Raw genomic sequence first — 13870 nt, forward strand, 5'->3', positions numbered from 1 at the left:
CTTTTTCAAACCTGTTCGGGTTAGACTATTGTTGTTAGAGTTTACACCTGTAGTTATTGTTAGACATCTTTGTTAGGGTTAGACTAGTGTTGTTAGAGTTTACACCTGTTGTTATTGTCGCGCCGACCCTTCGGTTAATACTAGGGCTCGCGGATGGACCTAACGGATTTAATTGGAGGCGACGACCGAACACGGATTTTGCTATGAAACGCGGGGAGGAAGAAGTGAAGAGAAAGAAGCGGGAGCGTGTAGCTGTGGAAGGCGAACTAACTCAACCGGACACAAGATTTGTGGGGAATGGAAAATAATACAAGGGTTTATTGTAATAAATGGTAGGGACAGGAAAACACGATACTAAATCAAAGTCCTAAATTGGGATCCCACACACCAGACTTCAAATACGCCACACAGGAAGATGAATAACCAAAAGAAAAACGTTCGTTATGTAATGTAAATGTCATGGAGTGTGCAGTCTTATCTGTCCGTAGTCTTGCAGTGTAACACGGCCCCGCTCAGCCCCGCTCGCGTGCCACCAGGCCCCGCTCCAAGCCTCTCGTCGCTCACGAGGTCCGTGCACCAAGCTCCAAAGCACCGAGCACCACGCGTCCAATGCCCCAAAAGCACCATGCGGCCCAAAGCACCACCAGCGATCTCCACACAGGGTCGATCTCCACTCACGATCGGTCTGCCAAGACGAAGAGAGCGTGCTGCGCAAGATGAAGCGCCAGATGTCCAAGAGGAAGGGCTGCGCAAACAAGAACCGGATGTGCTCTCCCAAAATGTCGTTCGGCGCGCGCCGATATAACCTTGCCGGTGACGTCAGCCTTGGCGCGCTACCAACCAGTGACTTCCACCGAACCTTCCAGCTTCGCGCCTCTCGCACTCGTTGGCTGGAGGTCCGCGCCTAGCGCGCTGACCAATCACAGGACCGTAGTGTGGTGATAGCTCGTAGCGTGTAGCATGATCATAGCACGTGCTACTCAATGTTCCTAGGCCTGCCGGAGGTGTAGTTGGCGGCGGCCATCATCGGCGGTGTCCTGGCCTGGTTTCCTTTTGCCTGTTCTCTTCCGAATTCCTTGTCAGGGAAGGGAATTATTTAATGTTGCGCTAAGGGCCTGTCTAAATGTCCATGTTGGTGTGCATTGCCAGAAGGGACAAAGGTTTGACTACCAGGTTTGACGCACAGGGATTTATCTTTAATCCCTAACTATTTAACACTCGAACATCCAGGTATGTTCACAGGTATACATCTTAACCCGCCAAACCGGACTACACAGAACTTATTACAAGGTAGATTCCCTATCGCGACAGTCGAATACCTACCTACACAGATCTATCTGGCTCTAGATATTGCTTTACCCCCAGACATAACATCATTGTTAGACATCTCTGTTAGGGTTAGACTAGTGTTGTTAGAGTTTAGAACTGTTGTTATTGTTGGACATCTCTGTTAAGGTTAGACTGGTGTTGTTAGAGTTTACACCTGTAGTTATTGTTAGACATCTCTGTTACGGTTAGACTAGTGTTGTTAGAGTTTAGAACTGTTGTTATTGTTGGACACCTCTGTTAAGGTTAGACTAGTGTTGTTAGAGTTTAGAACTGTTATTATTGTTAGACATCTCTGTTAGAGTTAGACTCGTGTTGTTTGAGTTTACATTTGTTGTTATTGTTAGACATCTCTGTTGTCGACAACTGCTGTTAGGCGTGTTGCCTTTCTTTGCTGTTTGACAAATGTTTTACACCTGTTATGCTTCATTAAATCGAATGACGCACGACATGGTCTCTAGATTGTCGAACACTGTGCTGTTAATATTTAGTAACCTCGTCGGACATGTTGAACTGTAATTGATTTGTTCACATGTTGAGATTTATTTAAATATTAACTGGTTGATGGTAACCTGTTGTAAAATTTGTAAAATGGTCTCCTTTTGACTATTCCGGTTGTTCCGTTTTCATTCTTAAAGATTCATTCACACCGTGTCTGTCTAGTCTTTGTCTCTTTTGGCAATGTGGCTGCACGTGGCCTTCAGACCTATCTATTTATTACATATGCACAAAGGAATGGGTGAGCAAATTTGGGAAAATCAAAATGACGGAAATTAAAGAAAGAAAGGATAGTATGGGAGGAGTTATGGAAAAAGGTAAAGATGGCAGGAGAAAAAAGATAAAGGGGAAAAGAGAAATAGGAAGGATACGATGTTTAAGGAGGGGGATGGAGAAGTAGGTAGTTATTCAGTTCAGGAAAGAAGGGTTAGGGTTATTAGTTATTTATTACCCTAGTTATGAGTTATTAGTTATTATTTAATGTTTTATATTTTATATTTATATTTTATATTTTAGTTATTTTTATTTTTATTATTTTTAATATTATTTATTATTATTTTTTATTATTATTATTTATTATTATTATTTTATTTTTAATATTCATTTTTATTATTTTATTTATTACTAGCAGAAGTACCCGGCATTGCCGGGCGGGGGAGGGGAGGGGAGGGGAGGGGAACGGGGGGGAGGGGAGAAGAGTGGGAGGGAGAGGGGCAGAGGGGAGAAGAGGGGGGGATGGGGAGGGTGAGGGATGAGAGGGGGGGATGGGGAGGGGAGGAGAGGGGGGAGGGGAGGAGAGGGGGGAGGGGAGGAGAGGGGGGAGGGGAGGAGAGGGGGGAGGGGGGAGAGGGGGGAGGGGGGAGGGGGGAGAGGGGGGAGGGGAGAGGGGGGAGGGGGGAGGGGAGGAGGGGGGAGGGGAGGAGGGGAGGAGGGGAGGAGGGGAGGAGGGAGGAGGGAGGGTAGGAGGGAGGAGGGAGGGGGAAGGGGGGAGGGGGAAGGGGGGAGGGGGAAGGGGGGAGGGGGAAGGGGGGAGGGGGAAGGGGGGAGGGGGAGGGGGAAGGGGGAAGGGGGAGGGAGAAGGGGGGAGGGAGAAGGGGGAGGGGAAAGGGGGGAAGGGGGGAAGGGGAGGGGGAAGGGGGAGGGGGAAAGGGGGGAAGGGGGAGGGGGGAAGGGGGGAAGGGGGAGGGGGAAGGGGGGAAGGGGGAGGGGGGAAGGGGGGAAGGGGGAGGGGGGGAAGGGGGGAAGGGGGGAGGGGGAAGGGGGAGGGGGGGAAGGGGGGAAGGGGGGAGGGGGAAGGGGGAAGGGGGAGGGGGAGGGGGAAGGGGAAGGGGGGAGGGGGAGGGGAGGGGAAGGGGGGAGGGGAGAGGGAAGAGGAAGAGGGGAGAGGGAAGAGGGGGGGATGGGGAGGGTGAGGGATTGGAGGGTGAGAGATGGGAGGGGGGAGGGTGAGGGAGGGGAGGGGGGAGGGTGAGGGAGGGGAGGGGGGAGGGTGAGGGAGGGGAGGGGGGAGGTGAGGGAGGGGAGGGGGGAGGGTGAGAGGGGGGAGGGTGAGGGAGGGGAGGGTGAGGGAGGGGAGGGGAGGGGAGGGGTGAGGGGATGGGGAGGGGAGGGGTGAGGGGATGGGGAGGGGGAGGGGATGGGAGGGGGGAGGGGATGGGAGGGGGAGGGGGAGGGGATGGGAGGGGGAGGGGGAGGGGATGGGAGGGGAGGGGGAGGGGATGGGAGAGGGAGGGGATGGGAGGGGGGAGGGGGAGGGGTGGGAGGAGGGAGGGGAGGGGTGGGAGGAGGGAGGGGAGGGGTGGGAGGAGGGAGGTGAGGGGAGGGGGAGGGAGAGGGGAACGGGGGGGAGGGGGAGGGGAACGGGGGGGAGGGGGAGGGGAACGGGGGGGGAAGGGGAGGGGTAGGGTGGAGAGGGTAGGGTGGAGGGGGAGGGGAGGGGGGAGGGGGAAAGGGAGGGGGAGGGGGAAAGGGAGGGGGAGGGGGAAAGGGAGGGGGAGGGGGAGGGGGAAAGGGAGGGGGAGGGGGGAGGGGGAAAGGGAGGGGGAGGGGGAAAGGGAGGGGGAGGGGGAGGGGGAAAGGGAGGGGGAGGGCGAAAGGGAGGGGGAGGGGGGGAAAGGGAGGGGGGAGGGGGGGAAAGGGAGGGGGGAGGGGGAGGGGGAAAGGGAGGGGGGAGGGGGAAAGGGAGGGGGGAGGGGGAAAGGGAGGGGGGAGGGGGAAAGGGAGGGGGAGGGGGAAGGGGAGGGGGAAAGGGTGGGGGGAGGGGGAAGGGGAGGGGGAAAGGGAGGGGGGAGGGGGAAAGGGAGGGGAGGGGGAGAGGAAAGGGAGGGGGAGAGGAAAAGGGAGGGGGAGGGGGGAGAGGAAAAGGGAGGGGGAGGGGGAAAATGGAGGGGGAGGGGAGAAGGGGAGGGGGAAAATGGAGGGGGAGGGGAAGGGGGGAGGGGGGAGGGGAGGGGAAGGGGGGAGGGGGAGGGGAGGGGAAGGGGGGAGGGGGCAGGGAGGGGGAGGGGGGAGGGGGAGGGGGAGGGGGGAGGGGAGGGGGAGGGGGGGAGGGGGGAGGGGAGGGGGAGGGGGGGGAGGGGTGGGGAGGGGGGAGGGGAGGGGTGGGGGAGGGGGTGGGGGAGGGGAGGGGGAGGGGGAGGGGTGGGGTGGGGGAGGGGGAGGGGAGGGGTGGGGGAGGGGGAGGGGAGGGGAGGGGGGGGGTGGGGAGGGGAGGGGGTAGGGTGGAGGGGGTAGGGTGGAGGGGGAAGGGAAGGGGGGAGGGGGAAGGGGGAGGGAAGGGGATGGCCAGTCAACAATGACGTTGCAGTTCTCATGGTCGGAGAGCAGCACAACAATCGGACTAGTCCTGCATATTCGCAACAGCACGAAGCGGATTTTGGAGACTCACCGATCCTGTGATGTCCTCCAGTACCGGCGTTGCCGGGCGGGGGAGGGGGAGTGGTGGGAGGGGGGAGGGGATGGGGGAGGGGGAGGGGAGGGGATGGGGGAGGGGGAGGGGAGGGAGGGGAGAAGGGGAGGGGGAAGGGGGAAGGGGGGGGGAAGGGGGAAGGGGGGGGAAGGGGGAGGGGGGAGGGGGAAAGGGAGGGGGAAAGGGATGGGGAAAGGGAGGGGGAGGGGGAGAGACAAAGGGAGGGGGAGGGGGAGAGACAAAGGGAGGGGGAGGGGGAAAAGGGAGGGGGAAAAGGGAGGGGGAAAAGGGAGGGGGAAAAGGGAGGGGGAGGGGGAAAAGGGAGGGGGAGGGGGAAAAGGGAAGGGGAGGGGGAAAAGGGAGGGGGAGGGGAAAAATGGAGGGGGAGGGGAAAGGGAAGGGGAGGGGGAAAAGGGAGGGGGAGGGGAAGAATGGAGGGGGAGGGGGAAAAGGGAAGGGGAGGGGGAAAAGGGAAGGGGAGGGGGAGGGGGAAAAGGGAGGGGGAGGGGGAAAAGGGAGGGGGAGGGGGAAAAGGGAGGGGGAGGGGGAAAAGGGAGGAGGGGGAAAAGGGAGGGGGAGGGGAAAAGGGAGGGGGAGGGGGAGGGGGAAAAGGGAGGGGGAGGGGGAGGGGGAGGGGGAAAAGGGAGGGGGAGGGGGGAAAGGGAGGGGGAGGGGGAAAAGGGAGGGGGAGGGGAGAATGGGGGGGGAAGGGGGGAGGGGTCGGGGAGAAGGGGAAGGGTAGGGTGGAGGGGGTAGGGGGAAGAGAAGGGGGGATGGAGGGGGGAGGGGGAAGGGGGAGGGAAGGGGATGGCCAGTCAACAATGACGTTGCAGTTCTCATGGTCGGAGAGCAGCACAACAATCGGACATAGTCCTGCATATTCGCAACAGCACGAAGCGGATTTTGGAGACTCACCGATCCTGTGACGTCCTCCAGTACCGGCGTTGCCGGGCGGGGGAAGGGAGACCCGTACATTCCCAACCCGTACATTCGCCCTCTCGACTCAAGCTCACTCGGACAAAAGCCTCGCACAAATTACACTGTGAAGGCCCAATGGTCATGTCTATGCCACAAATCACGGGCGCACTGAATTGAAAATACTAGGGCATGCCCGTACTATATATAAGCTAGGACGTGCCCGTACGTGGGTGCCCGTTCCTTGCCAAAAAAAAAAAAAAAAAAAAATTTGTGTAGGGGTGTGTGTGTGTAAACATCCTAGGGCGTGCCCGTACGTGGGTGCAAAAAAACATGCGTGCAAACAACAACAACAAAAAAAAACTTTGAAACCACGTGGCAGTAACGACCACAGAACCCCCCCCCCTCTATTTACATGAATGGTTTGGTCCATTCGCAACGACCACAGAACCCCCCCCTCTATTTACACGAAATGGTTTGGTCCAAAGCGAACGGCTTGCGGTGTTTGGTAAAGAAATCGCCATAGCTCGGTAACTACTTGTCCGATTAATTTCAAACCTTGAAAAGGCACATCCTCGGGTCCCCAGCAATATACCTGGCAAGTTTCAAGTATATCGGACCGGTAGTTGTCGAGAAACAGCGGTCACAGACAAACATACACACATACACACATACAAACACACATACACACATACACACAGAGATTAATGGAATTATAGATAGATATAGAACGCTCATACTCCGTGAAAAGTGAAGCCGCCGTGTCGCCATCTTTGTCAGCACGACTCGACCAACTCGCTTCGCGGATCTCGTTTTGTGCGGCAATAAACTGCTCCAATCGGTTACGGAAGGGTTGTGGAAAGACGTTTCACAGCTGTTTCAAAGACATTTAATTCATATCGCACAAAATCGATACAAAACACGATCGCATAAAAGGTGAAAAAACGTGTGACGTGTGACGGGATGGAACATCACGTGATCGCTCTGAGCGAATCAGTCTGGCGGCCGAAATGGAACATCACGTGATCGCTCTGAGCGAATCAGCGAGCTGCTCTGGCACCGGCTGAGATTAGCGGGTACTTCGCTGAAATGCGCTGAGGTAAATATGAATAAAAAATATGGATCGTCAAATATTTTGAGTTCGGCCATGTTCATCCCAGGCTCAATGGCCATGTCTATGCCAAATATCAAGCACGTAAGCCTCTCCGTTTAGGAGTCTATCGGTAACATTACACACACACACACACACACACACACACACACACACACACACACACACACACACACACAAACTGTGTTTTATATATATAGATTATTTTTATTTATTTTTATTTATTATTTATCATGGTTATTTTTATTTTTTGTTATTTTTACATTATATTTTAATTGCGACATTGGTTGTCTGCGACATAAGGGTGAAAGGTGCGAGGAGAGCTCGGCGGGTGAAGTACCAACCGAGAATGAAGGTGTGCAGGTTGAAAGAGGTGACAGTAAGGGAGGCATTAAAAGAGAGGCTGAGTCGGGTCGAGGATGATGTGGTTGAGCTTGAACGTGGTTGGATGTCAATGAAAGATAGTCTGTTGGGAGCCGTTGGTGAGGTAGGTGGATGGACAAAAGGACCATCGAGGCACTCGGAAACATGGTGGTGGGATGATGAAGTTGGAAAGAGGATTGACGAGAAGAGGAAGAAGTTCAAGGAGTGGCAGAAGGCGAAGGGTACGGGAGCAGAAAAAGCACAGCATGAAAGTTATAAGGCAGCCAAGAAGGCTGCAAAGAAAGAGGTAGCAAAGGCGCAGGAGACATGTAGGAAAATGTTCGGAGAACGCTTGGATTCGGAAGAGGGTCAGAGAGCGGTATTCAGGATTGCAAAGCAGATAGCGAAAGAGAGGTGTGATGTGATGGGGGTGTGTTGCTTGAAGGATGAAGTGGGACAAATCGTTGTGGATCCAGATGGAATTAAAGGAAGATGGAAAAGATATATGGAAATGCTGTTGAATACAGAGAATGAATGGGATGGCAACATAGAGAGTAACCCAGTTTTAGGACCGGCAGAGAAGATAACTGAGAAGGAAGTTGAGGAAGCGATAAAAGCAATAAATAAATAAATAAATAAACCACCTTTAGAGGCCATTTTTCCCCACAAGCGGGGGTTGGCCTTTTTCGGGCAACGTGGTTGTTGTTGGTTTTCGGTCCCCTTTTTGAAGCAATGTTTTACGGCCGGATGCCCTTCCTGCCGCCAACCCTTTTTATCGCCTTTTTACGACAAATAGGGAATTACCAGTGAACTGGAAAATGTTCGGAGAACGCTTGGATTCGGAAGAGGGTCAGAGAGCGGTATTCAGGATTGCAAAGCAGATAGAGAAAGAGAGGTGTGATGTGATGGGGGTGAGTTGCTTGAAGGATGAAGTGGGACAAATCGTTGTGGACCCAGATGGAATTAAAGGAAGATGGAAAAGATATATGGAAATGCTGTTGAATACAGAGAATGAATGGGATGGCAACATGGAGAGTAACCCAGTTTTAGGACCGGCAGAGAAGATAACTGAGAAGGAAGTTGAGGAAGCGATAAAAGCAATGAAGAGGAGAAAAGCAGGAGGGCCGACGGGAGTTGTGGGAGATATGTTGAAGGCAGCAGGAAGTTGGGGTGTGAAGAGAATGACAGAGATCAGTAATCTGGTGGTGAAAGAAGGCCGCATTCCAGTGGATTGGGAACCGAGTACCCTCGTCCCTCTATACAAGGGGAAAGGTGACCCTCTGGAGTGTGGCTCGTACCGAGCGATAAAGTTATTGGAGCATGGAATGAAGGTATTGGAAAGGGTGTTGGAGAGGAGGATAAGGAAGAAGGTGAAGATCGATGAAATGCAGTTTGGATTTATGCCAGGAAGAGGAACGACAGACGCGCTCTTTATTGTGAGGCAGTTGCAGGAGAAGTACATGGAGAAGAGGAAGAAGTTGTTTCTTGGGTTTGTTGATCTGGAGAAAGCATTCGATAGGGTTCCACGCAAAGTATTGACATGGGCATTGAGGAAGTTAGAAGTGGAGGAATGGTTGATCAGAGTTGTGATGGCAATGTACAAAAGAGCACGCACAGCTGTAAGGACGAAGGACGGGAACAGTGGTGAGTTTGAGGTGAAGGTGGGAGTGCATCAGGGGTCGGTACTAAGTCCACTACTATTTGTAGCTGTGATGGAGGTGCTGGCTCAGACCGTAAAGGAGGGTTTACCGTGGGAGTTGTTCTATGCAGATGATCTGGTGTTGATTGCGGAAAGTATGGATGGACTGGAGGAAAAGATGAACAAGTGGAAGGAAAGTATGGAGACAAAAGGTCTGAAGGTGAATATAGGAAAGACGAAGGTGATAGCAAGTGGTAAAGCATGTGGTGAGGTGGAAAGAACTGGGAAGTGGCCCTGTGCTGTGTGCAGGAAGGGTGTCGGAGTGAACTCCATTCAATGTACAATGTGCGCTGAGTGGGTTCATCAAAAATGTAGTGGTCTGAGAGGGTCATTAACCAGTGTGGCAGCTACATTCAAATGTAAGGTGTGCACAGAGGGAGCTGCACATGGAGGAAATGTTGAGTTGGATCTTAGAGACGGCGTGAAGCTGGAAGGTGTGAAAACATTTTGCTATCTTGGAGACATGCTGAATGGAGAAGGTGGATCAGACTCGGCAACGGTTGCTGGAGTGAGATGTGCATGGAAGAAGTTTCGGGAACTGAGTGGCGTGCTGATGGGGAGGGGAGTGTCGTTGAGGCTGAAGGGAAAGGTGTATGCTGCATGTGTGAGAAGTGTTATGATTTATGGGAGCGAGACATGGGTCATGAATGTAGAGCAGCAACGAAGGCTGGAAAGGGTGGAAATGCGAATGGTTCGGTGGATGTGCGGAGTGTCGCTGAGAGAGAGGAAGACAAATGATGAATTGTGAAAGATGATGGGAATAGAGCCTGTGATTGATGCTGTGAAGAGGAACAGGTTGAGATGGTTTGGTCATGTGTTGAGGAAGGATGCAAGTGACTGGTTGAGAAGAGTGATGGAAATGAATGTAGAAGGAAGTAGAGGACAGGGAAGACTGAGAAAGACTTGGCTAGGGACGGTGGAAGAAGAAATGCGGGCAAGACTAACAAGGAGAGATGCAGAAAATAGGGCAAAATGGAGAGGATTGTCATGGGGACCGCAAAGCTAACCCCCGCTCTTGCAGGGAAAATGGCCTTAAAATGCATGTTGTTGTTGTGTTGTTATATTATATTTTATATTTATTATTTTATATTTATTATTTTTTTTTGTTTTTTTATTATTTTATATTTATTATTTTATATTTTATATTTATATTTATTATTTTATATTTTATATTTATATTTTGTGTTTCTTATTTTATATTTATTATTTTTTATTTTTTATTTATTATTTATTATTTTATATTTATTATTTTATATTTATTATTTTATATTTTATATTTTATATTTATTAATTTATATTTTATATTTATATTTTGTGTTTCTTATTTTATGTTTATTATTTTTTATTTTTTATTTATTATTTATTATTTTATATTTATTATTTTATATTTTATATTTATTATTTTATATTTTATATTTATTTCATATTTTATATTTCATGTTATACCCTAGTTATTAGTTGTTTAGAAGTTGTACCAATTTTATCCGTCATGAATTGATCTGATTGTTGTGGGATGCAATAAACCTAATGTTTCTCTGATTATTGTGGGATGCAATAAACCTAATGTTTCTCTGATTGTTGTGGGATGCAATAAACCTAATGTTTCTCTGATTATTGTGGGATGCAATAAACCTAATGTTTCTCTGATTGTTATGGGATGCAATAAACCTTATGTTTCTCTGATTGTTGTGGGATGCAATAAACCTAATGTTTCTCTGATTGTTGTGGGATGCAATAAACCTAATGTTTCTCTGATTGTTGTGGGATGCAATAAACCTAATGTTTCTCTGATTGTTGTGGGATGCAATAAACCTAATGTTTCTCTGATTGTTGTGGGATGCAATAAACCTAATGTTTCTCTGATTGTTGTGGGATGCAATAAACCTAATGTTTCTCTGATTGTTGTGGGATACAATAAACCTAATGTTTCTCTGATTGTTGTGGGATGCAATAGACCTTATGTTTCTCTGATTGTTGTTGGATGCAATAGACCTAATGTTTCTCTGATTGTTGTGGGATGCAATAAACCTAATGTTTCTCTGATTGTTGTGGGATGCAATAAACCTCATGTTTCTCTGATTGTTGTGGGATGCAATAAACCTAATGTTTCTCTGATTGTTGTGGGATGCAATAAACCTAATGTTTCTCTGATTGTTGTGGGATGCAATAAACCTAATGTTTCTCTGATTGTTGTGGGATGCAATAGACCTCATGTTTCTCTGATTGTTGTGGGATGCAATAAACCTAATGTTTCTCTGATTGTTGTAGGATGCAATAAACCTAATGTTTCTCTGATTGTTGTGGGATGCAATAAACCTAATGTTTCTCTGATTGTTGTGGGATTCAATAAACCGAATGTTTCTCTGATTGTTGTGGGATGCAATAAACCTCATGTTTCTCTGATTGTTGTGGGATGCAATAAACCTAATGTTTCTCTGGTTGTTGTGGGATGCAATAAACCTCATGTTTCTCTGATTGTTGTGGGATGCAATAAACCTCATGTTTCTCTGATTGTTGTGGGATGCAATAAACCTCATGTTTCTCTGATTGTTGTGGGATGCAATAAACCTAATGTTTCTCAGATTGTTGTGGGATGCAATAAACCTAATGTTTCTCTGATTGTTGTGGGATGCAATAAACCTAATGTTTCTCTGATTGTTGTGGGATGCAATAAACCTCATGTTTCTCAGATTGTTGTGGGATGCAATAAACCTAATGTTTCTCTGATTGTTGTGGGATGCAATAAACCTAATGTTTCTCTGATTGTTGTGGGATGCAATAAACCTAATGTTTCTCTGATTGTTGTGGGATACAATAAACCTAATGTTTCTCTGATTGTTGTGGGATACAATAAACCTAATGTTTCTCTGATTGTTGTGGGATGCAATAAACCTAATGTTTCTCTGATTGTTGTGGGATGCAATAAACCTAATGTTTCTCTGATTGTTGTGGGATGCAATAAACCTAATGTTTCTCTGATTGTTGTGGGATTCAATAAACCGAATGTTTCTCTGATTGTTGTGGGATGCAATAAACCTCATGTTTCTCTGATTGTTGTGGGATGCAATAAACCTAATGTTTCTCTGGTTGTTGTGGGATGCAATAAACCTCATGTTTCTCTGATTGTTGTGGGATGCAATAAACCTCATGTTTCTCTGATTGTTGTGGGATGCAATAAACCTAATGTTTCTCTGATTGTTGTGGGATGCAATAAACCTAATGTTTCTCTGATTGTTGTGGGATGCAATAAACCTCATGTTTCTCTGATTGTTGTGGGATGCAATAAACCTAATGTTTCTCTGATTATTGTGGGATGCAATAAACCTAATGTTTCTCTGATTGTTGTGGGATGCAATAAACCTAATGTTTCTCTGATTGTTGTGGGATGCAATAAACCTCATGTTTCTCTGATTGTTGTGGGATGCAATAAACCTAATGTTTCTCTGATTGTTGTGGGATGCAATAAACCTAATGTTTCTCTGATTGTTGTGGGATGCAATAAACCTAATGTTTCTCTGATTGTTGTGGGATGCAATAAACCTAATGTTTCTCTGATTGTTGTGGGATGCAATAAACCTAATGTTTCTCTGATTGTTGTGGGATGCAATAAACCTAATGTTTCTCTGATTATTGTGGGATGCAATAAACCTAATGTTTCTCTGATTGTTGTGGGATGCAATAAACCTAATGTTTCTCTGATTGTTGTGGGATGCAATAAACCTCATGTTTCTCTGATTGTTGTGGGATGCAATAAACCTAATGTTTCTCTGATTGTTGTGGGATGCAATAAACCTAATGTTTCTCTGATTGTTGTGGGATGCAATAAACCTAATGTTTCTCTGATTGTTGTGGGATGCAATAGACCTCATGTTTCTCTGATTGTTGTGGGATGCAATAAACCTAATGTTTCTCTGATTGTTGTAGGATGCAATAAACCTAATGTTTCTCTGATTGTTGTGGGATGCAATAAACCTAATGTTTCTCTGATTGTTGTGGGATTCAATAAACCGAATGTTTCTCTGATTGTTGTGGGATGCAATAAACCTCATGTTTCTCTGATTGTTGTGGGATGCAATAAACCTAATGTTTCTCTGGTTGTTGTGGGATGCAATAAACCTCATGTTTCTCTGATTGTTGTGGGATGCAATAAACCTCATGTTTCTCTGATTGTTGTGGGATGCAATAAACCTCATGTTTCTCTGATTGTTGTGGGATGCAATAAACCTAATGTTTCTCTGATTGTTGTGGGATGCAATAAACCTCATGTTTCTCTGATTGTTGTGGGATGCAATAAACCTAATGTTTCTCTGATTGTTGTGGGATGCAATAAACCTAATGTTTCTCTGATTGTTGTGGGATGCAATAAACCTAATGTTTCTCTGATTGTTGTGGGATGCAATAGACCTCATGTTTCTCTGATTGTTGTGGGATGCAATAAACCTAATGTTTCTCTGATTGTTGTAGGATGCAATAAACCTAATGTTTCTCTGATTGTTGTGGGATGCAATAAACCTAATGTTTCTCTGATTGTTGTGGGATTCAATAAACCGAATATTTCTCTGATTGTTGTGGGATGCAATAAACCTCATGTTTCTCTGATTGTTGTGGGATGCAATAAACCTAATGTTTCTCTGGTTGTTGTGGGATGCAATAAACCTCATGTTTCTCTGATTGTTGTGGGATGCAATAAACCTAATGTTTCTCTGATTGTTGTGGGATGCAATAAACCTCACGTTTCTCTGATTGTTGTGGGATGCAATAAACCTAATGTTTCTCAGATTGTTGTGGGATGCAATAAACCTAATGTTTCTCTGATTGTTGTGGGATGCAATAAACCTAATGTTTCTCTGATTGTTGTGGGATGCAATAAACCTCATGTTTCTCAGATTGTTGTGGGATGCAATAAACCTAATGTTTCTCTGATTGTTGTGGGATGCAATAAACCTAATGTTTCTCTGATTGTTGTGGGATGCAATAAACCTAATGTTTCTCTGATTGTTGTGGGATACAATAAACCTAATGTTTCTCTGATTGTTGTGGGATGCAATAA

This window comes from Myxine glutinosa, chromosome 5 (genome assembly GCF_964187855.1).
Source record: "Myxine glutinosa chromosome 5, kmMyxGlut1.1, whole genome shotgun sequence".
In the NCBI taxonomy this organism is placed as follows: Eukaryota; Metazoa; Chordata; class Myxini; order Myxiniformes; family Myxinidae; genus Myxine; species Myxine glutinosa.